We start from the raw sequence: 27,171 nt of genomic DNA on the forward strand, positions 1-27,171 counted from the left end.
TACAGTGCCCAGGCGTGTTTCTGAAAATCTATTCAACTTTTGCGAAATTTTTGGGGTAAATTTTTCACCTTTTCTTACGAAACAAGGGTTGCATGTGAATTCGTAGTGGTTTTTCACGGGTAACACGGGCCCCGGTACTAGGAACCCAGTATCCCCCCCTTGTGGCGGGCCTGCTTTCATGCACGCTGGGCTTGTCGATTTCCTCTGAAACTTTTGCAGTGGTGAACGCATAGCTGAAGTGCGCTTCAGCTAGAATTGCATTTACAAATAGGTGGTTTTTCTAGGAGGATTAAAGCAAGCCTCGGATCAATTTGACCGGGCTTGAGCATTTAAGGAGTGAGATGTTTTAGTATTTTTGGGCATTTCAAAAAGATTTGAGTACCAATAGGAACTTCAGAAATAAAGTTTTTGCATGAATGTTCAGCAAGTTTACTGTTCCTTTGGTGTGGAACATTACGCCATTTTCCAAAAAAATATACTAAAACTCTAAAGCTAGGGGATTTTAAAAACACATTTTAGCAATAAGTTTCAACACTTTGGAATGACTTCACTCCTAACGACCAAAATAGAAAATCTTATAATTTAAGCTGATTTATGGACCATCGAAAAAACGCGGTCCTCCGTTCCTCCTTTTACACCCCAACGAAAATCTCGTCATATTCTATGTTTTTCAAAGACAAAAAATTCGCGATTGTTTTTTCAAAGGTGTGCTGAAATCACGGAAACTGCCAAAAGTGTGCGGAAACGTCCTCTCTAGGTAGAGCCGGATGTATCACTAATACGGTGGTAAAATTGACCAAAAAGACAAAAGATCCGGGATTGTTGTATCAAAAGTGTGCAAAAATGAGGATTCTGCGAAAAGTGTGCGGAAACGTCCTCTCTAGGTAGAGCCGGATGTATCACTAATACGGTGGTGAAATTGACAAAAAAGACAAAAGATCCGGGATTGTTGTATCAAAAGTGTGCAAAAATGAGGATTCTGCGAAAAGTGTGCGGAAACGTCCTCTCTAGGTAGAGCCGGAAACAGCGCTAATACGGTGGTAAAATTGACAAAAAAGACAAAAGATCCGGGATTGTTGTATCAAAAGTGTGCAAAAATGAGGATTCTGCGAAAAGTGTGCGGAAACGTCCTCCCGAGGTAGAGCCGGAAAGAGCGCTAATACGGTAGTAAAATTGACAAAGCTGCTGCATGCGGACAGGGAGAAGCGCGCAGCGAACTGAGAAGAGCGCAGAAAGGCGGCAGCTGAGTGTCACGCTATCACTGTTTTATTTTTAAATACATAAAGCGTATTAATCAAAAGCTTGGGGAAGTTTAGCGCGCGCAGATATTCGTGGAAGGTGAGTTTCTGTTTTATGGGAGATAATAACTTAGCTGAAGGGTGGCGAGCTCAGGAAGCGCGGAAAATTGCCGCCATTATTTAAGATTAGTGTTGGTAGGCGCCTTGCCTTACCTTGGCTTCATTGCGTTCAGATCTCGCGCGAAACCGAGATAAAATTTAGTCGGGGCATTCAACGATACAAGGCATTTACTATAGAGCATAACGGCCGGAAGTACCGAGACCAATTTCCAGAGGATGCAGCCTTAAAAATAAAAGGCTATTGAAGTAATCTGTAAAAGCTATGATAAAATATATGAGATGTGGCTTAAGCGACATTTTGTCGTTAAGTCATGACTTTGGCATGGGTCTTTATGGGCTTCCAGCAAGCACTGCTCAATTTATGGTGCTGACAGACATGTATCCGCAGCAGCGGTATATGCGATGGGTATCGTGTATGTTTTTGTCGCATTATTAAGGTGTTATGCGTCACTTCATTTCTTAATCTGCTCTAGTTGTCATTGATGGAATTCTTGCCCTTCATTGAAGCAAGAAAATATTAGCTCTAAACATGATATTGATGGATGCTAACCAACACTCTGCAGCAATGATGGAAAGGTTTTTACTCCAGCCCAAAATTTTAGAAGGTATGAGGTCATATATTCCTCCTAGAAAAAAATAGAAAAAATAAATACTCATGGATAAATAAGCAAGAAGTTTCAACACAAAAAATTTGGAAAGCACGCCTATATCGAAGTCTAAAGTAGCTGAGAGTACATCGATTTCGATACTGGACAGAGAAAAAATAGAAGTCTCGATTTCAAAGTAGGCTACTTTTGAAGGGGTCAAGATAGCATTTTAGGCCATTTTCGCCGTCTTGGATTTTTTCATTTTGAAAATTTGACTGATAATTTTTCTTTCAAGTCAAAAAATACTATCTAGCACCCAGTTTGACAAAAATCGACCGAACAAAAGCCGCGAATTGTACGATCAGTAGGACTCTACATAGGGCGATGATACCAGTCAATTTACGTACTTTGGTGCGCCTTCATTTTCGTCTGATACTGTGCAATACCCTCGTGGTGGAATAGTTGCTCGGAGCGCCTTCAACAGTTACGCTTCGACGAATATACATAAAAGCGTTTTCAAGCGATGGCATCGATATTAACCTCAATGAGCCGTAGGTGTGTTGAAAGAAGCTATAATGTGAATGAATAAAATAGGGAAAACACCAAAATGGACGCAATCATTGGTTTAAACCTATTTAAAAATTGATCTTTTAAAGTCAAATACATCCAATTTTGAGCGTTTGGTTGCGCGCACACCACGCCGCAGCACAATAAAAGCACAAAATATAAAAGACAAAATTAAAGTGCTTTGAAAATCATTAAATTTGGCACAGAGCCACCTTAATATTTACAAAACACACACTATATTTTCCTCAGAAACATTTTTTTTTCATCAATATAAATGGGAACAATCTAAGCGGAATGTGTGAACATTTCAAAATTATGAGTTGAAAAACGCGGAGTTCGCGAGTTTAAACATTAGAGCCAAACACAGAGCGGATGCGGCGTGCTGCCAGCGCGACATGCGCACTGGCGCCTACAAACCTAACAGGGATACTTCACGCATTGCGCAATGCGTGAAGTATCCCTGTTAGGTTTGTAGGCGCCAAGCGCGTGTCACGCTGGTCGCCCTCGCCCGCCACGGCGCTTCAAGCAACTATTTCGCAACAGAGGTGTTGCACAGTATCATACGAAATTGAAGGCGCTTCAATCTATCAAGAATGACAGGCATCCTGTAAGAGTGCGGAGCTCTCCTCGCAAAATAAATCAAGATACTACGGCAAAAAAGAGAACGGCAGTCCAAAAACTCACTAACACTGGATGAAGTGTTTATTGCCTTTTATAAAAATCCACCTTCTTCGCCGATCGCGCAAATCAGCAAACTCTGGAGCTTTTTAAACCAAGTAACCGACTCCTTGGGTCATTTTACAGAGAACTAGTTTTATTTTAGTCCGATTGAAGAACTCTCGATATTGCCCAAGAGTTCATGGAATCCTATGTCAATTTTTCTCGATTTTTGATGAGGAAAAAAAAGTAAGATAACCGACTAATCCTGTATACGTGATGTATCAAACTTCCTATTCTGATGTTCCAATGCCTCGTAAAATTTAGTTTTCCCTCAACCCAGCAGATGTTTGAAAACTCATTTTTTTCTTATATAGGTTTCAGATAAAAGAGTCGCTCTCATAGCGCTCTCTGGCGTTCTGCAATGCCTAATCGCCACAAAACTCGGTTCTTCCACAAGTAATGAGGGAGATAGCACTCCCTCATCTCATCCAAAACCCCCTGTCGCCCCTAGTTCCATGCACACCTTAATTCTTATAAAAAATTAAATGATTTGAATCCGTAACGGAATAACGTTACTTGGTCTGTAAAAACGAGCGAATAAACCGTTCGAAATTCACGCTGAGCTTTCCCTACCATACCCAAGAGTCAGTATTGCAAAATATATGCTGTCATACTGCCGTGCTAAGGAAAAATGCCGCATGAACATTCGAGAGTTGCCATATTTCCCGGATGAAACATGTTTTTTTGAGAAAAGTTGTGCAAATTTGAGGGGCTTGGAGGACAAGGCGCAGAAGTACAGGTTTTGCTATTTCGAGAAATACGTGGTTGAAGTTTCGAAATTACATGGATCCTAACGGCGGGAAAAAATTTCAAACTGATTTTTCGATTCTTTAAAATTGAAATTTTGGAGTGGACTTTTCACACAATATGCATTAAGACTCGCTTTACTTGAAATAATTAATCTCTCAATTTTTTCAAAAATGCACTCATGCGCCTTGTCCTCAAAGCCCCTCATTTTACCTTGAGATTTTTAGATATCTTATATTAAATCAGGAATAAAATTCTCCGAAAAAACTAAAGAATAATATTCACAATTTTTCTCTCATGCGCCTTGTCCTCCAAGCCCTCATTTTACTTGAGATTTTAGATATCTTATATTAAATCGGGAACAAAATTCTCCGAAAAAATTAAAGAATAATATTCACATTTATTCCTGTAAATTCTTTTTTCATCGAAGGAAATATGGCAATGCCTGAAGGCTCATAAGGCGTTTCCCCTTAGCGGGGCAGTTGAAGGCACAGCAAAGAGCGACGCCAAAAACGACCGTTTTTTGGCACAATTTGGGCCAGAAGGGATTTTTCTGAAACCGGGCCCAAACGATACCTTATGATACCCTAAAACTCTGGTAAAAATTTTAGCTTGAGTATACGCACGGTTTTTGAGAAATGAGGGGGCAAAGTTGCCAAATCGCCATCATTCTGGACAGCATTTCTACAGCAAAAAGACGGGAAAAATGGACGAAAAAGTTACACCTTTGATGATTTCGGCTGTAAATGTTCTCATTGGGTTCCCAAGCATTTAACTGTGTTCAGTTTCAAAAATTTTGGTCGCACAGTGGTCCAAAATGGGGAGAAATCGTCGACAAATCAGGATTCTTTGTCAAATTTTTAGAAATGGAAGTAAAATTGTCGGTCTGCTGCAGTTTTCATGGCTAACAATGTTCTTATCGGTCATCAATGCATGAAATTGTGTTCAGCTTCACAAATTTACATCGCACAGTGGTCAAAAATGAGGGAATTAGTGGACAAATTAAGATCCTCTGTCAAACTTCTTAAAAATGAAGTGAAACTGTTGGTCCCCAGTAGACTTTAGATCCCGGAAAAATTCTTTAAATTCTTTTTTTGACTATTTAAATCTTTTTTTAATTTTTTCTCTCCATTTTTACTTCTTTTTTTTAAATTTCTGAAAATTTGCATATTTTATTGAGATAATGCTACAAAGTCTATTCTATAACAACATTCTATAGACAATACGGTCTGACATGTAGTAATAATTAAAAAAATTAAAAACATGAATTTTTCCGGGATCTAAAGTCTACTGGGGACCAACAGTTTCACTTCATTTTTAAGAAGTTTGACAGAGGATCTTAATTTGTCCACTAATTCCCCATTTTTGACCACTGTGCGATGTAAATTTGTGAAGCTGAACACAATTTCATGCATTGATGACCGATAAGAACATTGTTAGCCATGAAAACTGCAGCAGACCGACAATTTTACTTCCATTTCTAAAAATTTGACAAAGAATCCTGATTTGTCGACGATTTCTCCCCATTTTGGACCACTGTGCGACCAAAATTTTTGAAACTGAACACAGTTAAATGCTTGGGGACCCAATGAGAACATTTACAGCCGAAATCCATCAAAGGTGTAACTTTTTCGTCCATTTTTCCCGTCTTTTTGCTGTAGAAATGCTGTCCAGAATGATGGCGATTTGGCAACTTTGCCCCCTCATTTCTCAAAAACCGTGCGTATACTCAAGCTAAAATTTTTACCAGAGTTTTAGGGTATCATAAGGTATCGTTTGGGCCCGGTTTCAGAAAAATCCCTTCTGGCCCAAATTGTGCCATTCTTGGCGTCGCTCTTTGAAGCATGGGAGTGTCTAATGTATGGGTCAAGTAATGTTGGAAATACTTAAATCAAGGGCTCAAGTCGGACTTGGCACTGGAAAACGGAGGAAACTAGTTGTGACATCTGAATTGGGAGGAGGAGGAACCAACGGCCAGGGTCGTAGAGCCATTAAGTGCCCGCCGTGGCGCAGCACTCGGAACGGAGCGTCGCGCCGGTGGTGCGGCTTCCAAGCCCGATAATTTAAAGCGAGGGAGCTTTCAGTGAAAGGTAAGCCGTGGTCTCCGGGTCGAAGGTCTCCGCGAAAGCATTCGCATTCGGATATTGCAATGGTTATTTCTCCTAGATTACCCTGTCCATTTTGAAATATCGGCCGGGCGCCCGGCTCTAGCCGGCACTCCTACCGCTGCACCGGTTTTATCACGAGCCCGTCCAATCCATGGATTTAAATTAATCTTTCTCTTTCTCACTCCTGCTCTACCGCGCCAAGGAAGAACCCCATACGAGCATTCGAATATTGCCAAATCATCTCTGAGGAAATATTTATTTTCGAAGATATTTACGAATATTCCTCCTCGAGATTTTCAGGAATTTTAGGTCCAATCACGAACAATATTCTCAACAAAATTGGAAGAAAAACATGTACAAATATCCATTAAAATTCGCGATTGGCGGAGGAGATTTGGCAACGTCTTACCCGCCGCCCAACACGAAATATTGCAGCAATATTGCAGCAATATTGTCAATATTGAAACAATATTGTCATGTAAATATTTCCTTAAATACACTGCAGAAATATGTTGACAATATTGCTAAAATATTTCATGACAATATTGTAACAATATATTTATAAAAATGTTTTAAATATATTTACAAAATATATTTATGTAATTACTTTTAAAACAGTTTGTAAAATATATTTACAAAATATTTTAAAATTATTTTAGAAATATTAGTTTAAAAATATTTGTTTAATATTATGTTAAAAATATTTTATAAATATTTTTGTAATATTTAAAAATTAATTGCTAAAATGGCAAAAAATGGTTTGCGATTTCTGCAATTTGCTTTTTTTGCTAAAATGCCCACCCTCGTGGCGAGAACGACAAAACAATTTGCAAAAGTGGTAATTTTATTGTGCGAAAATGGCAAACTATACTTTTGCGAAATTAACATTACTAGTTTATGCTATTATGGCTAAAATTTTTGCTAGATTTTCAAAATGTTTGCCAAATTAGCGTATGGTTTTGCTCTGTTTACCAATTATTTTGCGGAACTTACTAAAATCAATCGCTAGAAAAAAGAAAGGGGGGGGGGAAGAAAAGACAAAAAGAAGGGAAAAAAATAAATAACATAACATAAATACATCGACATAAATTCAAACTAGGAAAAAGCTCAAATAATTAAAACTGGAAAAAGACGCAATTATAAAAAACAGTAATTTGGTAAAGAAAAAAATGAGAGAGAGTTAAAAAAAACGAAAATTTGTAATACATGAATAGGAATATGTTGAGTACAATTAATAAAGAATTTGAAACACAAATTACAGGATGAAATAAAAAATAATAAATAAATAATAAATAATAAATTCTGGTAAAATATTATAAGAATCCGTCAATAAACAAACATATTACGGACTCAGAGGCCTGCGATAGTTAAGAGATTGAATTTACGGGCCCATCTACATCAAGCCTGGCTGGTCTGGTGGTAAAGTACTGGACTTCGGATATCAACTCCACCCCGAGGCGTGGGTTCTAATCCCGACTAGGACGGCGCGGATTTTAAGGTCAGTAACAACTCTACGATCCACAACCTGGACGCATGTGTACATTAGAAAGAAAATTAGTACCAAAGACGTCTCCTAGAGTGCGCGCACACGGATATGGAATATGATAACCTCATCGCAAGTAAATATTTTTAAAATATATTATCAATATTACCTTGACAATATTGCTGCAATATTGTCAGGGGGGCGGACAACAAACTATTGCAGCAATATTATTTCGATATTGTTAAAATATTGTTAAAATGTTTTTGACAATATTTCAGCAATATTTTTAAAATATTTCCGTGTTGGGCGAGGTAGGGCCTCATACTGCGTTTCTTACCTCAGGACGGCGATGGTCCCGTTCGGTCCCCGCTCTCAGCGGACTGGAACGCGACTACTTTGGGCTAACTCCCTTTAATTCCCATGAAACGGCGCTCCGCTTATCAGGTTATCACGGGATCCCGCCTCCTCTTGACTGCGTTTGTTCGCGAGGGATCAGAATGATCCCGAGGTGTAAGTGCCCGGCCACCGTTTCTTATTGCTCCGAAGGGGTGTAGCTGTGTAGATGGCACACGAGACAACCAGTGGCGTCGCGTGCTTCGATATATACCGATATTCCCCTATTGAAGCTATGGTAAAGAATCGATCATTAAGGTGCTCCTTGCGAAAACCCTGATAATCGATCCCTTTCCACAGGTTTAAATGGCAGATCAATCGATATATCGCAAAGCACACGCGACGCGCGATACCGCCAGCACAGCTGAGCACCGTTTATTCTATACTGTCCCATGAAAAATGTCGCAAGGAAAGGACTGAGAAAGAGGTAAAATGGACCACTAGACAAGGCACGAATTCAAGCATTCTGATACATGTTTCTTAATCAGAATTTCACGTAGAACACGATTCGCGCAACGAAAATTACTGAAACTAACTCCTGACGAAGATATTAACCTTTTTATTTCACATTGGTTACGCGGATTTTGAACTGCCCGCTCACAAGAAACTCAAAGCTCTACGTGAGTCAAATCGCGCACTACAACAGTTTCAGCAAGCCTCTCAATCGAGCACTGTTCATTTCCCACCATGTGTTGTTCAAATTATAAGCAATTTGCTATAGCTGAGCCAAAGCGTCAAAATTGTGGTTGCCAGATTTTCATATCGCAGAGACTGTCACGATAATATTCAACGCGCGATGTGAATCACGTAGAGCATTGAGTTTTATTGAGCGGGTGGTTTGAATTCACGCATCAGGAATCATTAAATATCTTCGTAAGGAGTTGATTTCGGTAATTTTTGTTGTGCGCATCGTGTTCTACGTGAAATTTTGGTTAAAAAACATGTATCAGAATGCTTAAATTCGTACCTTGTCTAGTGGTCCATTGGCCGGGGCATGACTGGATTCGCAGGGAGGCAATTGCTTCGCGGTGGTAAATTACCGAGGCGATTGGGAGAGTTTTGCGATTACGTTTTTTCATCTCGTGGATTGTGCAGTAGGATGCCAAGTAAAAATCACAGGATCGAAAATCATACCAACCCCCCCCCCCCTCCCAAAGAAAAAACAACACAAGGGCTCTAGCTACTGTTTCGCCACGGAGGTGTTGCACAATATCATACGAGATTGAAGGCACCCTAACGTGCCCACCGTGTCATGATTGATGACATCTTTCAAAAGCACGAAGTTCCCTCGCAAATTAAATCGAGCAACGACAAGACTAAGAAAGCGGTAGTCAAAAAACAAACTAAGTCCTAGTATCTGTATTCAATAACGTATAGTATGATTTTTGAACTTTACTAGAGGAAAAAGTGACTTGATTTAAGCAGAAATATGCTCAAATTTCTTGCTGAGAAGATTTTCTTATAAAGCGACAAAGAAAAATATGCTTGTTTAAGGAGGAAAAGATGATTTTATAAAAAGAAAAGTCACTTACATCAGGCAGAGACCCGCTTTCATTCAGCTATTTTCTTCTGGATTCAAAATAAAATCTTCTTGACGGCATAACAAGAATGTTTCTGCCTAAATCGAGTGTTTTTTTCTTTAATGAAATTCAAAAATCATGCGAAACATTAATAAATAAGGATGCTAGGACTTAGTGAGTTTTTGGACTACCGCTCTCTTTTTTCCCCCGTAGTATCTAGATTTATTTTGCGAGGAAAGCCCCGCACTCTTAAAGGATGCCTTTCATTCTTGATACGTTAGAGCGCCTTCAAATCCGTATGATACTGTGCAACACCTCTGTTGCGAAATAGTTGCTTGAAGCGCCGTGGCGGGCGAGGGCGACCAGCACGACACGCGCGTGGCCGCGTGGCGCCTACAAACCTAACAGGGATACTACACGCATTGCGCAATGCGTGAAGTATCCCTGTTAGGTTTGTAGGCGCTGGTGCGCATGTCGCGCTGGCAGCACGTTAGCCGCTCCGCCTTGTGTTTGGCTCTAATATTTAAACTCGCGAAGTCCGCGTTTTTCAACTCATAATTTTGAAATGTTTGCTTACTCCGCATAGATTATTCTCATTTATGTTGATGATAAAAAAATGTTTATAAGGAAAATATAATGTGCGTTTTGTAAATATTAAGGTGGTTCTGTGCCAAATTTGATGATTTCTAAAGCACTTTAATTTTGTCTTTTGCAGTTTGTGCTTTTACTGTGCTGCAGCGTGGTGTAAGCGCAACCAAACGCTTAAAATAGGACGTATACAGGGTGTCTCACGAAAAACGAGCCACCTTGAATATCTGCCGAACGCGTCGGAATTTCGAAAAACGGTAAAAGACGTGTTCGTTTATATCGAGGGGGACACCTTTTGGCGTATTCGACATTTTCCCAAACCGCGGGAGGGGCGCGGGGCGGGGGGTGCCCCACCCGTAAGTCGAACTTTTCAAATGGCACCCCTACTTTTTTATTTCAGAAATCAATTCTACGCAAAAAAAACAAGCCACCCTGTCCAAACCGAATGTAAATCGGACAATTTTTTTCAGTGATTGACAGAGTTTGAAACATTTTTTCATGCTCTTTTCAAAAAGGACCCCGCACGGTTCTTATGGAAAATTGCCCTCGGTCAAATGCGTTGAAACTTCAGTATGTTGTGCAGCATGTCATCATGAACAAAAGTTCCAATAGGCCAAACAAGATCCCATGTGCGGTTTTCGAGATATTCGCCGTTTTATGTGCGTAAACGGAGGTTTCGCGCGCTCCCGCCGGAGCCATACCATTGTGCGGCGCCGCTCGTGCCCTTCCCTCCCAGTCACTCTCCGCTGCCCCGCCGCCCATACCTTGGCTCCTCTATCGCTCCAACTCCGACGCTCACGAGGCTGCGCCCATCATTACCGCACCGCACCCGCACGCCGTCTTCTTACGCGGACTCTTCTTCGGCCATGTCGCCTCTTTTTCTCATCGATCCTTTCTCTAAGTCTTCAAAAACGTTTAAGAAGTCCATTTTTACTAAACATGATAATGCTAATAACACAAATAATACAAAAAGAGAGGAAAAACAAATGATAATCCATGCGAAAGTACGTAGGAGAGTTGGAATGCCTAAGAGACGTTAAATAAAACAAACTTTTTTTTATTTTCTTCCCTCTTCCTTTCTTTCTTTTTTTTCTTCATTTTTCTCATGTGGAAGCAGTGAAAGTAACTTCTGTTGGAAGATGATGTTGATGTTTTTTCTTTTTTTTTTTCTTTCTTTCAATAATGACGTGGCGGAGGTTGAGGGTAATTAGTCGGCTGACGATGCTCAAGTAGGAATTAAGTTTGCTTTAGTCTTGACTTAGCTGAACCGCACCAATGGAGGAGGAGAGAGGGATCATTAATAACTGAACTCAAGGAAGAGAGATGTCCATTTAGGCGTAAATGGTCACATCTTAAGTCGCTCCAACTTGCAGCACCACCTTATCAGCCATCTTATTATATGCTGATCGTATCCTCTAATCAGATCGTACATCCAAGACAAACTCCATAGAGATGATGAAAAAGAGTTGCAGGTCGACCGTAACATTCATGCGCGTACGCGGCTTTTTGTGAGTACGAGTTTTCTCCAGGTTCCATAAAAAAGACATTAAAGATGCGGCTGGAAGACCATTGCAAGAAAATCCCTAAGTAACTTTCGAAGGTCGAGGGTTCTGATCGCCGATCGTAATCGTCATTATTGAAAGAAAGAAAAAAAAAAGAAAAAACATCAACATCATCTTCCAACAGAAGTTACTTTCACTGCTTCCACATGAGAAAAATGAAGAAAAAAAAGAAAGAAAGGAAGAGGGAAGAAAATAAAAAAAAGTTTGTTTTATTTAACGTCTCTTAGGCATTCCAACTCTCCTACGTACTTTCGCATGGATTATCATTTGTTTTTCCTCTCTTTTTGTATTATTTGTGTTATTAGCATTATCATGTTTAGTAAAAATGGACTTCTTAAACGTTTTTGAAGACTTAGAGAAAGGATCGATGAGAAAAAGAGGCGACATGGCCGAAGAAGAGTCCGCGTAAGAAGACGGCGTGCGGGTGCGGTGCGGTAATGATGGGCGCAGCCTCGTGAGCGTCGGAGTTGGAGCGATAGAGGAGCCAAGGTATGGGCGGCGGGGCAGCGGAGAGTGACTGGGAGGGAAGGGCACGAGCGGCGCCGCACAATGGTATGGCTCCGGCGGGAGCGCGCGAAACCTCCGTTTACGCACATAAAACGGCGAATATCTCGAAAACCGCACATGGGATCTTGTTTGGCCTATTGGAACTTTTGTTCATGATGACATGCTGCACAACATACTGAAGTTTCAACGCATTTGACCGAGGGCAATTTTCCATAAGAACCGTGCGGGGTTCCTTTCCCACGCCCAATGGAATTGCTGTATCAAACCAAACTCTCCGCCAAAAAAAATTCTTAAACATGGCACTTTCGATAAAAAAATAAAAAAAATCTGCTGCACTCGAAATCTGGAGCACGCGGAGCCCTTCTTTGCGACATTAAAATTCGTTATACCGAACATTTCCGAGGGGCGCTCATCGGGAGGGAGTAGTAAGTTTTAGACAAGAATTATTAATCTTTTTTCTGAAGCATAAGAAACCGTGTCCACGAAGAAGCAGTTAAGTAGAAAAACAAATGGATTAGCTTTTTTTTTTGGGGGGGGGGGGGGGGTCAATGACTTGAGCCGGACCTTGATACTTCTGAGGACGCTATTTTTCCGCGGTACGTTGTTTTTCTACTTAACTGCTTCTTCATGGACACGGTTTCTTATGGTTCAGAAAAAAGATTAATAATTCTTGTCTAAAACTTACTACTCCCTCCCGATGAGCGCCCCCCGGAAATGTTCGGTATAACGAATTTTAATGTCGCAAAGAAGGGCTCCGCGTGCTCCAGATTTCGAGTGCAGCAGATTTTTTTTATTTTTTTATCGAAAGTGCCATGTTTAAGAATTTTTTTGGCGGAGAGTTTGGTTTGATACAGCAATTCCATTGGGCGTGGGAAATTTTTGAAAAGAGCATGAAAAAAATGTTTCAAACTCTGTCAATCACTGAAAAATTGTCCGATTTACATTCGGTTTGGACAGGGTGGCTTGTTTTTTTGCGTAGAATTGATTTCTGAAATAAAAAAGTAGGGGTGCCATTTGAAAAGTTCGACTTACGGGTGGGGCACCCCCCGCCCCGCGCCCCTCCCGCGGTTTGGGAAAATGTCGAATACGCCAAAAGGTGTCCCCCTCGATATAAACGAACACGTCTTTTACCGTTTTTCGAAATTCCGACGCGTTCGGCAGATATTCAAGGTGGCTCGTTTTTCGTGAGACACCCTGTATGACTCTAAAAGATCGATGCACGTATGGGTTAAAACCAAATGATTGCGCGCTTCTTGGTTTTTCCGTATTTTATTCATTCACATTACAGCTTCTTTCAACACAACTACGGCTCATTGAAGTTAATATCGATGCCATCGCTTGAAAAAGGGTTCACGTATATTTGCCAGGGTTTAAAAATGTAAATGTTTTTAAAATAAAATAACAATTTTTTTTTCTTGCAATTTCGTAAGATCTTTTTGGAATGAGCGGAGAAAATTTTTTAGGAATTGTCAGTAGAGACTGTTAGTTTCCTCTTAAAAAAGAAGAAATAAGCGGAGACTAACAATGCCGTAATCTGATATACTTATTTATTTATATTTGTCATCGATATTCAGTTAAAGTTCCATACAATATAGTGCCCATTTATTATTAATTTAAAAAAAGCAGCAGAAATACTGAGAGAAAGCGAGAGCGAGAAGCGAATACTGAGAGAAATACGATAGAGCAAAAAACAGCAAGGGAGAATTGCGAATTTGAGAAAACTGAGGAAGCAATCGATTTTAGTAAGTTTAATAAACAGCAAAAACTATAAGGTCCTTATTCAACAAAAGTTTTGAAAAATATGATAAAGTAATATTGCTATTTGAACAGAATTACTATTTGCCATTATCGCAAAATCACATTGCTATTTTTGCATCATTGTTTCCTAATTCTCGCCACTAGATGAGTCTTTCAGTAAAAAGAACAAATTGCAGAAATCACAAATCACTTGTTCCTATTTTGCATGTTTCTCCCGAGTGGGGTTTCGGTTTTTAACATCGATGTATACTTAAGTATTCGAATACCTCTATAGTCTATAGTGACCATAAATAAGCGAACGAAAAGATTTCGGCTCAATTTAAGTTACACGACCACTATTTGGACGCATTTCTACCAAACGGAACTATGTGCATTAAGACATGAGCACTGAGACCCATAAGAATGTAAGCATAACAGGGCTCACGTCATGATGCACATAGTTCCGTTTGGCATAAATACGTCCATCTAACACGAGCGCAAGCTCCGTCTTCGAGTGACCTCCTGTGGGAGGTAAAAAAGAAAATGTCTGTTGGGATTTTCTTGTTTATGGACGCGAGTGACGCGAAAAATAAGATTAAGACGACCAGGGTTTTCCTTGATCGAATTGTCGATTTGAAAGTCTAATGCGTGGGGCGGGGGCGCGCGAACCCCAACTATTTTATTTATCTGCATTTCAATAAATCATGGCCACGCTCTGAGACATCACCATTACAATTACGAGACGTACGTCTCAAGGCACGAGAACACAACTGCCGCGCTAAGGAAAAACGCCGTACGAACCACCAAGCGTTGCCAAATTTCCATTTCTAAAACACGAATTCCCTGATTAACTTATAAATATTTTCCTCTCAATTTTTCAGATGATGTTGTTTGTATTTTGATCTAAAGTTCCTGAAAATTTCAAGGAAAAATATTCATAACTTTCCCCAAAAATAAACATTTTATCGAAGGAAATTAGGCAACTCTCGAATGTTCATACGGCGTTATTCCTTAGCACGGCAGAAAAAGCAAGGAGACGTCCAATTTTTATGTCCGATCGTGTTTCGAGTACGATATAATGTTCCTCATGTAAAATATAATATTTAAATTTAACATCTCGTGCTGGGTAATTTCTATGATCGGTAAATGGGTCATTATTTTTAGAAACAAATTGGAAACTTTACAGTGATGCTCTGACTGCGCAAATGTGATTATAACTCGACGAAGCAAGCGAAACAAACATACATGCTCATTATTGTATCCGAAAAAAATTAGTTTAAAGGCGGAGGCCTTGTTTAGAACATTTTTAGTAGAGTCCTGGTGGGGGCCAATCATTGCAATCCCATGTAATTTTGAAGAATTCATTCCTGGAGTTAAAATACTGAATTTTACTAGAGATTTGCAAAAATTGTCGATTTTATTATGCTATGTTCAAAGCTTTCACAGTGTGAACCATATGGACCGCGTCAAGCAGAAAGGAATTGAGCCACGTCAGCTATTTCCAAATTAATCTGGCAAATTTAATTTTTTACATGAAAATGGTTGTGCATATTTTTGAGCAAATTTCAGTGAAATTCCTGCATATTACGAAGGTATTTCCTTAAAATATTCAAAGGAATCCACACAAACGTACTCTTGTAAAATATGAAATGATCCAGTTATTCGGCAATAGCTGCTGATGTGGCTTGGTTCCTTTCTGCTAAACGCGGTTCATATGGGGCCAGGGGTCCTCCTGAGGAAAGGAGCTTTTTGAGGAACGACCGGTGCCGAGGCGTGAATGATCGATTATCGATATTTTTCCATTTGAGTCTATTGTTAAGAATCGATTATTAGAGGTGTTCGTTGCAAACACCTTGTCAATCGATCCTTTGCCACGAGTTTAAATGGCAGATCAACCGATAAATCGCAAAACATGCTACACCACTGGAGGCGACTATGAATGCGGCTAGGAATACGGCCCTGATACAGGCTAAAATACGATTCTCGGAAGCGTTAGAGACGAATGGACCCCGAAAAGCCACGCAAGTGGATATTTAATCCCGTTCCGATTGATATTCGAAGGGCGTTGACTAGACTTGAAAAACAAGGATCGTTCAATTGGTTTTAATTACCAGTTGATGGTGGGCGCGAGGCAACGGGCACCCGGGGGGGGGGGGGGGGGGGGTCGCGCAACGCGGGGTCACCAATTTCAGTTGTCTCAAGTGCATCGTTAGTCGAGTCAGCGGCTTCAAATCCCCACTTTAATTCCGAAAACACTAACGCATCCAGCTTGAATGTCCAATTGGTGACGACAGCGTTTTGGTGTGTTGCGTACCTTAAATTCAATTACTACCCTTCTGCAGACAGAGTTGAAGGACTTCAAAACCTTAGTCAAAAGACTCAGATTACTTCCGCGTATGGAAAGCGGGGGATGGGAGAGAGACGTTATGTTCAGTGGCCAGTATTCAAACTTTTTCTTCTTTTTTTAAAGTTATTTGAGGTTTTTAATCCATTCGAGGATTTTGCAACCTTGAATGAGCATCGGGTTAGGGTTAGCATTCACATCCATAATTGAGGACACCGCACCAAGAAGAGCCTATAGGCGTGTAGGTCGTTATTACGCCCATCTGCTTTTCGGATTCTACGTACCCTGGACTATGCTGTGGTAGCGATAGAATATAGATAGGTAACGGCTCGAGGTCGAAAAACCTTTTTTTTCCGAGTTAAGTCAGGCCTCTGGATCGATGGGTGCAAGAACGACCTATAAACGGGCCTATAAGGTGCTAGTTACCCCTTCCTTTACTCACTATCGATATTCTTTCATTTTGCGTTAATCATGAGTGATTAAAATGATTTATAATTCATATTGCCACCAAAATAACTGTTGGGCGTAATAATGACCTATAGGCCGCTTTTTTAATTAAATATATGAGAGTATAAACCCAAAATGTACCGCAAAATCTACCCGGCATCCTTAAATAGAAGGGTTAGGTCACCCAAAAACACCAAAACAGGGCACCTGCATAGAAAAGTCTGCGCAGTACATCAGAAAAAAAACTTTAAATGCGTTTTTCTCAAAACACGGTTTCCAGTTATAGGCTGTTCTTGGTGCGGTGTCCTCAATGCAGGATTTCAAATTTTCAGGAATTAAGGTCGAGTTGAGTCTGTTTCTGCAGATCCCCTCGTCAGTTCCTTGAAAATGTGTCGCCACCACCGGGATTCGACCCTGGGGCCTATTGGTCCACAGTCAGACGCGCTGACCGCTAGGCCAACCTAGCTGGCTATGTTCAAACTCTTTTGACGTTTAAGGATCTTATAGAGCTCAGAATGATAAAAACTAACCCTAATATTTTTTACGCGTAGCAGCATTAATACTGAGTAGCATGACATCAAATTTGTGTAGATTCATTGTAAATTAATACCTGAAACTGCGATAACGGACGTGGCCCATTGACTCAATGTGTAAGAGAGAGATAGCGCTATTATGACTCTCTTACACATGTGTGAGAGAGAGATAGCGCTATTATGACTCTCTTACACATTGTCAATGGGCGACGTCCGTTATCGTAATGGGTCACTAAACTATGAACGAATTTTGACTTGCGAATGCATTTGTCTGAAGGTAAATGACGCGAAGAACACGATGCGCACATTGAAAATGCGAAAAAGTAACTCAATAACCGAAAAATACGCAGTTCAAATCGCGCAACTCATCCGCAAATTTAAAACGCCCCAGTTTCGCGCCGCGCCGGATGATGTCATCCGGCACTGATCAGAAGCGAGCACGGGTTTCTACGACTTCTGTCAAATGTCTATCTACTCCTCGTATGTGAGAACAAAACTAAAGTCGTACTTATATCTTTAGAATTAAAGAATCGAATCTCATTTATGTTATCTCTAGTGGACAAGCAATAATTTCACAAAGAAAGACGTTTTATTTTAACACACGTCGGTGGAAAATGAGAGAAGATTGCAATTTGACTACCGCAGTACATCACCACCGTTAGTTTCCCGCCATTCGGGTGCGTTTGAAATGTCTTCCCGTTTTTTGAGTTTTCAAGAGCGGTTTTCTCCGCGATCTCGGCTCCATAAAAATTCGGAAAAAATCACCACATTATCTACTCACCTAGTACTTTCAGAATATTAAATAAAATAAACAAGGTTTAGTGACCCATTTCAGGCATGTTACTACAAGCTACGCGTTATGGATCAGTATCTCGCATTATCTTATACTTTACGACAGTTATTGCTCCTCGAATACGTAAGCCGTGAGGCAGTGCAGCGTGGTTGCGGATCACGTCCTAGATCACGTAGAATCACCTTAAAGCTGTAGAAACTAGTAAAGGAAACTTTACAGTTTTTAAAATAAAGCTAGTAAAAATCTTGCGGATCGGAGATCGAATCTCAAACAGAGGTGAGACCTCTAGTTCATCGGAGAGAACATTATAGCCCTTGAACTGATTTTCTCGAAGCCGGGGAGCTGTTCTGTCGCGCTAAGGAAGAACGCCGCGTGAACATTCGAGAGTTGCCAAATTTTCCTCGTTAAAACATGTATTTTTGACGACAATTATGCACATTTTTCTTTGACGTTTTCAGATATTTTAAATTAAATTGCTCACAGTATTGTCTGAAAAATCTGGAAAAAAATATTCACAATTTTCCCTGTTAATTCGGGTTCAATCGAGGGAAATTTGGCAACGTTTGAACTCTCATAAGGCGTTTTTCTCGGGCAGAGAGGTACCTGGATGCTGGATCCCTCTTCCAGCGTATTCTGCCGTCCTAAGGAGAAACGCCGTATGAACATTCAAGAGTTGCCAAATTTCCTCCGATAACATTTTTATGGTTGAGGAAAACTATGAATATTTCTCCTTGAAATTTTCAGGAGCTTTAGTTGAAATTGCTCACAATATTGTCTGAAAAATCCGGAAAAAAATATTCACGCAATTTTCCCTGTAATTCGGTTTTTATCGCGGGAAATTCGGCAACGTTTGAAGGCTCATACGGCTTTTTTCCTTAGGACGGCAGTGTTGTATAGGTATCGTATCTGTCCAGCGCAGATGTTAACCAGGAGCCAAGACTGAATGCAATGTCACTCACTCTTGCGGACCAGAGAGCAAAGGCCTCAAGTAGGGTGCGAGGGAGCGAGTGAGCGAGTTGTGGTCGTCTGCTTGGAGCATCTCGGCATTTCTCGGCTCCTCTCGCGTAAAGGCGTAACTCGATATCCTCGTGAGCCCTGCCCCCCGTATAACTCCACGCTTTTCGGGGCTCAGAGGGAATTAGAGTTGCGCCCTTACGTCGGAGGAGTCGGGACGATTTGCGCCAGCTGGCAGCTCTGATGAATTAATCTCTCAGGTTTGCCGAGGTGGAAATCGTCTGCCATTTATCTCGCTAATTAACTTCTTGAACATCGATTAACGACTTTGAAATGTTTTTGTCGACTCCGAGCCCGATCGCTCAAGATGTGTTCCACCCCGCTTAAATGCATCAATTTTCGGTTTGTTATGAGATGAGAAGCGCGCCCTCTGTCCCCGATGACTCGGATTAGAGATTCATCTCACTATATCCCTCCGTTTTTAAAATTCAATTTTTACCTCCCCCACCCCCACCCCCCTCTATCAGTAGAAAAAGTGTTATCATCCTAATTTTCTCATTTATTGCTCACTTCAAATAGAGAGGGAATATTCCACGCGATAATATGTAATAAGAACAGGGCAAAATATGTAATATTAGGTATGTCGACGGTGTAGGTCGGCAATCACATAACTCGGTTTGCGACGTCGCAGACTTTCTGTTATACTTCATTTTTTAAACGGAAAACTACTCAACGGCAATCACTCATAACTTCACAATCTGCGTAAGAAATTTGCGTTTTTTTAAGCTTCCCGCTTCAAAAACGATACTACGGCATAGGTGAACATTTTGTTAGAGGAGTCGCTCCATCGTCGGCGATATTCATCATGGCCGACGCTTGCACGCAGTTCCGCGCGTAATTCAAGGAGAGTTCAAGGTCAATCAATTCGGGCGTGGAAAATATGAACGTTAACACACCGATTGTTATCTGGTCTAATCCAGTTCAGGTGTTATCTCGTCCCATCAAACGTGTTTTGGCGGATTGGCGTCGGCTATGATGATTATTGCCGACGATGGAACGACTCCTCTTACAAAATGTTCACCTGTGCCGTAGTATCGTTTTTGAAGCGGGAAGCTCAAAAAACCGCAAATTTCTTACGCAGTTTGTGAAGTTATGAGTGCTCTTTAAAACTGCCGTGATTTTTCCTCTCTGTGTGAAGAGAATTCTGCATAAACTTCAAGGAATGATGTCAATTTGTTCTCCTTTAAAAAAATAACATAGAGGCGGAGATTTTCAGACACCGCAAACGAGTTATGTGATTGCCGACTTACACCGTCGATGTATGATACGTATATGTAATATTCGTCACACATAAGTATATTCGACTTGGCACATGTCGTCGCTTCTCCCACGGAGGAACGTAACTATATTTTAGTATTGCCAAAATTTTCCGCGCAAATAGCATTTTCAAAATGAGAATTTTGGAATTTCTGACTAAAAATTTCACTATTTTTCTTCTGATCTCATGCAAAAATCAGGTAAATTTTCAACGAAAACTATGCAGGTTCATTCATGGAAAATTGAATCGTTTGAGCCAATTTGGCAACCTTGGAATACAGTTGCATTCTCTCGTCCAGGAAACGACAACATTATCTAAGGGCCCCACAGTTGGACGTATTTATGCTAAAAGGAACTATGTTGCAAGCAATTCCTATGCACATAGTTCTTTTTAGCATAAATATGTTCAGTTTTGATTAATTGTAATCGACATGAAGCTATGCTATGCGGCCGTGCGAAGAAAAAGCGCAGTATGAGCCTACAAACGTTTCCATTACGAAAAATTTCCTTCAATGAAATACAAACTTTGAGGGAAATTTGTGAATATTTTGTAGAATTTTTGGATAATTTTATTCGTAATCAGATCTACAGTATTACCAGAAAATTTCAAGAAAAATATACATAACCTCCTCAAAAACAAACACTGTATTGGAGGAAATTTGGCAGCTCTCGAATGTTCATACGGCGTTTTTCCTAAGCATGGCAGTATTATCGTCAAACAGAACGACCTAAGGGATGGTGTATGCTTTTTCTTGCTCCAAACTGAGTAGTAATGAGTTAGTGTTTGCACTAAACATGTACCAGTGTGGTTCTACCGGAAACAGTTAAAGAAACTAGAAACATGAGTTTCTTAATAAGTTGCGAGGGCAAATAGTTCGGACTAAGGATGGTCATATTTATGTTCGTCCGATTTAAGGACGCGTCAACACTTCGGGATAATTGAGAGGTCAATATAGTTCCATGTTCTTAGAGCTCAAGTTAAAAATAAGTTAGTTTTTTCGTTATCGTGAGCGAAAATTTGGATAAATTTGAGCCGTGTGCAGGATCTCATCAAAAAGGATGTTGAAAGGAGGAAATACAATCAATCGTAATTTGTGAATATTTTCAGCAAAGTAACTGAATGGACAAATTCTGAGGTGCAATAACAGACCAGTGGCCTAAGAGCTCTGCAAATAAGAACGAACGATCGTGTTATGTTCGATAAAACGGAAAGCGATAGTATAACTCCTTGCAATTTTAAAGTCATGTTTACCTGACGTGATACAAATATTTTAACTCTGCGGACGTGCGTGAAGTATTCAACTATTTGAAGGCTCTTTCGACGCACTGCCACCTGCAAAGACTGTCCTTCGACTTTAAGTGTGCGATTTTACTCAAGTAGATGCTTGTTTTGTTTTTGTTTTTTTTTTTTTGGAGCGATAAGTTTGAATTTATGCATCCAAAAACGTTAGGAGTTACTTCCGGTAACTTTCATTGCACAAAATGTCCCCTACGTATTTTGATGAGAAAACATACTAATGATGTGCACCTTTTCTACAGTGGTCTACTCGACGTATTGATGCTAAAAGGAACTATGTGAATAGGGTCTACGTGAAAAATGACTCACTACAGCATAAGTACGATCAAAATTTCACTCTTTTTCTCCTAATAAGCAGTCTTATGGCGTGAATATATTGCAATTTTTTCTAAACAAAATTTATTATCATGTCGGAAGCAAGAAAGTAAGAATTGAATAAAAGAGGAGAATTTAGACGAGTGTTTGATGGTCAATGTGTGGACCCCATGTACATCTATTGCGGTGATTCAAGATTTCCGCTTCTATTTTAATTTTTTGAAAAGAAACAAATTGATTTCATAGTATGAACTTTATGCAGATTATATTCTATTAAAAGAGAGAAAAAGTCAAGGAAGTTTTCAAGGAGGAAAGTTGACGGCCTTTCCAAAGAAAAAATTAAGTGGGACAGGAAGTCTACAATGCCACAAACAGAGATAAGTGTTTTCGTACTTTAGCCATCGATATGTCTCAAGCGAATAGCCAAATTAGGCATTGAGTCAAATACCTAGGCAGATACTCACAATTTTCAGAGTTTACGAGGTTTTTTATGTTTTTAACAAAGACCTCTCCAATTTTCAATTTTTTGAGACTAAAAATCCATCAAGGCACAAACTGTTCTTGTATTTATCGTTCAAAAATGCTCCTCATATTTTTTCAACCGTCCATATCGCGAAAACTCTCTATTTTATGAAATGCTGCATATTTTCAGATACATTTGCATTTAAGGACGAGAAAAAACTTATTCGTGATCGTATTGAGCAAGTTTTTAAAGAGAATTCTTTCCCACATGATCAGCGAGAATTGTTTTGTCTACAGTCAGCAAAATAATAAAAATGTCAGTCTCAGTAAGTATATTTGACTATTTGCGTAGGCATTTACTAAAATGCTTGATTTGGCTATTTGCCTGCGATAGATATAGAATCTAGATGAGTATTTTCATTGGTTCATCGTGGATATGCTTCGCTTGATTCCGGCTCCACTTCTGCCGTCCTAAGTAAATAAAAACGCCGTATGAGCCGCCAAATTCTGCCGTGCTAAGTAAAAACGCCGTATGAGCATTCGAATGTTACCCAAAATTTCTCTGAGAAAATGCTAAATTTTGAAGGAAATTATAGACGATTCTCCCTGAAATTTTAAGATTTCTTAGATCAAAGTACGAACAAAATCCTCTGAATAATCGGAGAAGAAATTTTCACACATTTTCCTGAGAAGTCCCGATTTGTCGAAGGAAATTTGGCAACGCCTGATGGCTCATACGGCGTTATTCCATACTGCCATGCAAAGGAAGAACGCCGTATGAACATTCGAGAGTTGCCAAATTTCCTTCGATAAAACGTTTATTTTTGAGGGGTTATGGATATTTCTCCTTTAAATTTTCAGAATCTTTAGGTGAGATTGCGAACAAAATTACCTGAAAAATTGGGAGGAAAATATTTTTAAGTTTACCAGGAAATTCGCGTTATATGAAAAGAAATTCGGCAACGCCTGAAGGTTCATACGGCGTTTTTCCTTAGCACGGCAGCCTAGGGCGGGATACTTGGGGACCAGCTCCTTGCGGAACAAGAAAACCGTGCTGACAACGTGGCGACGAAACGGCTGCGACCGGCATCTGCTATTCCGAACACGAATGTCCAGCTCAAAAGTAAAGGGGATGGGGGTAGGTAATGATCTTACCCCTCTCCTCCCACCTTCACCTGTCTATGGCCTGAATAGGCTCATCGCATCCTGCACCTATGACGAGACATCGGAGCCGCTGCGAAACCCGGTTCCGAAGCTACGCTCCCAGATCGAAATACAGAACACGTAGATTCCTTGTAAAGCACGTTGTTTTACACATTTTCCAACTTGACAGAAACGGAGTCTCGCGTCAACTGCGACAGGAAACTGAGCATTTTGACGGCGGAATATTATATCAACAGTTCCTAGACTCAGGTTTCATCGATTCCATGTATGGAAGGGTATTTCCTGCATGGTGGCTCGACAATATAGTCTAAAATCAAAAATAGGTCGTACTACTTCCCACTACCAATGAATGAATATAAGTTTTTAAAAAATGAATGAGAAGATTAAAAAAGGAAAAGTCTGAGCACGCATCTCCAGCTGAAGTACCTGTACTGCCGTGCTAAGGAAAAACGCCGTATGAACCTTTGGACGTTGCCAAATTTCCTTTGATATAACACGAATGTTCCGGTAAACTTAGTAATATTTTCTTCCCAATTTTTCAGATAATTTTGTTCGCAATTTCCCCTTAAGTTCCCGAAAATTTCAAAGGAAAATATTCATACTTTACCACAAAAATAAACGTTTTATTGAAGGAAATTAGGCAACTCTCGAATGTTCATACGGCTCTCTTCCTTAGCATGGCAGTATATAGGGAAAGCACGAACATGTCAACTCCTAGAGCTCTTAGGGACCAAAAGGGCAGGCAACCTACCAACACAAAAAATGTCACTGCCAAACTTTAGATTCTAATATCAAACCGATACGGCCAAGAATGTTCATACATATAAATAAGCGTTTCCCCTTAACAAAGAGTCAATTTATGCGAAAACTGAGTCAAATGCGTGCTTTACAAACGACGTGTCCTAACAATTGTAATGATAAATCACTCTGGATAATTGAATTCGTAGGTTGGCTGCTCTTTTGGGCCCTAAAAGTTCCATTACCTAACCTCTAAATTACCGACAGGTCCGTACTCTCCTTATGTAGGTACTCCATCACAAGGATGACGTCAGATGACGTCGCAGGGTGGCATATTTTCTCACTTTTAAATCTCTTTTTCCACAATTTTCCATTTCGAAAAAAACCATAAAAAATACTGCAAACTTAGCTCATAAGCCTGTGTCATACTATCCAAATCCTCCATCAAAATGTCAGGGTCAAATGCTGTGATTGGTCCAAGTCATCGAATCAGTCAATCACAGCACCTGATCTTGATATTTTGATGGCTAGCTTTGAGAGTGTGACACAGGCCAATATACATTATACACTCTCAGATGAAGCAATAAAAATGTTTTGTGCAAATCCTCCATCACACAGTGATATTCTCATAAAAAATAAAATTGTTTGAGTCAGTTTTGAGAACCTTGGAATGAAGTTACGTTCCCGTCCGCGAAACGACGGAATATCCCTTTTCCTTGGACGGTTTTCAGACGCGTTCACCACTTCTCCATTTTCCTTGGAAGGCGTCGCAATTTAAACTCGTTTGCGGGCCCATTCATCGTGTCGACGAGGCGCTAGGAAGCAATCATCATAGATAATTTCATCCGCGGTCAATTAATTCATCTAAAAAATTCCCGAAGATACGCGGCGGGCGGAGGGGGTGGAATCGCGGAACGGTCGTCCGGGGGAGGAAAAAGCTGTCTGAAAAAAGTGGGCGTCCAGGTTTATTAAGATGATGGTTGATATCGTCTCATGAATATTAATGGTCAAAACTTGTGTTAATTGCGCTGAGGAGCGTCAGCGGTAGCTTGGGTGTTGAGTTACGGCTGCGGCCCCGTCCTGTTATTGGAGGGCGGCGGAGGGAGGGGGTGGCATTCGGGCGAAAGATGCACCGGTCGCTAATGGCCTACGGTATCAATTAGGAAAACATTAGCGTCCTTCATCACCAGGATTTGCATTTTCTCCTGCCCCCGACCCCAACGCTGCTCCGCTTCCCCGGTGCGGGTGAGGGTGTGTGGGTGTGTGGGCCCGTGTCTCGGACCCTCCTCTCAACGGCTCGATTGCCAGGTAATGCTACAAAATCAGCTTTTTTCACAATTTTAACTCGTGTAAAATACCCGCGTTTCACCGCACGATGTGGCGACCATGTTCAGGGGTATTAAGTGCTCAAATTTACGGTGCATTTGATGCGTTGTTCCGGCAAAGAATCATTGCCTCCGGCCGAATAAACGCATTCTAACTCCGCCTCCTTCGTTGACGATCAAAGTTCGCGCTCAAGTTTTGTCGCCAGGATAAATGGACTAAACTAAGCAAAGTGGAGCCGTGCCTATGGTTTGAGGTAGATTTTAGCTCAACCGGTCATGGACATTTTCTCCTGTTAAAATTAAAGGTAAAGATAGAATCATCTCGGAAATTTCATTTATCAATGGGTACCCTGGTAAAAATTGGCAGTAGAATCTGTGTTCCAAAATACCATAGACCTACAGCCGGCTGTAAGATTTCCAATAGCTTCTATAGCCGGCAACACAATTTCTTATAGCCTTTTATAGCCGCTGGCGATTAAGCAACAGCCTGGCGATAAAGTGTATGCTAAAAGTTACTAATTACGGATGCTAGGACTTGGTGAGTTTTTGGACTACCACTCTCTTTTTGGGCCGTAGTATCTTGATTTATTTTGCGAGAAAAGCCCCGTACTTTTGAAGGATGCCTGCCATTCCTAATATGTTGGAGCTCCTTCAATTTCGTATGATACTGTGCCATACCTCTGGTGTGAAATAGTTGCTTCAAGCGCCGTGGTACGCTGCGCGCGGCGGGCGGGTAGTCAGCGCGAAACGCGCATTGGCGCCTACAAACCTAACAGGGATACTTCTCGCATTGCGCAATGCGTGAAGTATCCCTGTTAGGTTTGTGGGCGCCAGTGCGCCGCCGCGCCGCTCCGCTCCGCTCCTTTTGTATTAGGCTCTAATATTTAATCTGGCGGAGGCAGCGTTTTTCAACTCATGACTTTGAAATGTTTGCACACTCTGTATGGATTATTCTCATTTTAATTGATGAAAAAAATATGTAGTAAAGGAAAATATAATGTGCGTTTTGTAAATATTAAGGTGATTCCGTATAAACTTTAGGATTTACAAAGCACACGAATTCCTACACAATTGCTTATAGCCTTTTATAGCCGATGGCGAAAAAGCAACAGCCAGGCGATAAAGTGTAAAGCCCGGCGATAGGAACTATAGCCCGGCTGTATAATTTTTTATCGCTTTGTGTAGCCCGGCCGTATGATTTTTCCCACTTTCTACAGCCAGCTATATGATTTTCTATCGCCTTATTCAGTCGGCTATAAGAACTCCTATGGTATTTTGAAACGCAGCTTCTATCGCCAATTTTTACCAGGGTAGCGTCTGTTTTGAAACTTTTCTAGTTTCGCCTTTCCTCCAATTCTGTTTTTCTTGGGTTTCATGACGAACGGAACCAACGCAACGTAAAAACAGAGCAAGAGACAGGACGCGCGTTGATGACGGCGCCTGGATACAACTATTCGTGCTTGATGGATGTCCGCGTTGCGTCTGCAGAATTGAAGGCGCGATGGCGTAAGGCATGAACTTGCAATGCCTCGCTCCATGCTGCTAGCGAGTTGTCAATCGGATTCTGTAGAAAAGTTAAAATTCTCACTCCGTCTCGTGAATCAT

Source organism: Bemisia tabaci, unplaced genomic scaffold (genome assembly GCF_918797505.1).
Source record: "Bemisia tabaci unplaced genomic scaffold, PGI_BMITA_v3".
Lineage (NCBI taxonomy): Eukaryota > Metazoa > Arthropoda > Insecta > Hemiptera > Aleyrodidae > Bemisia > Bemisia tabaci.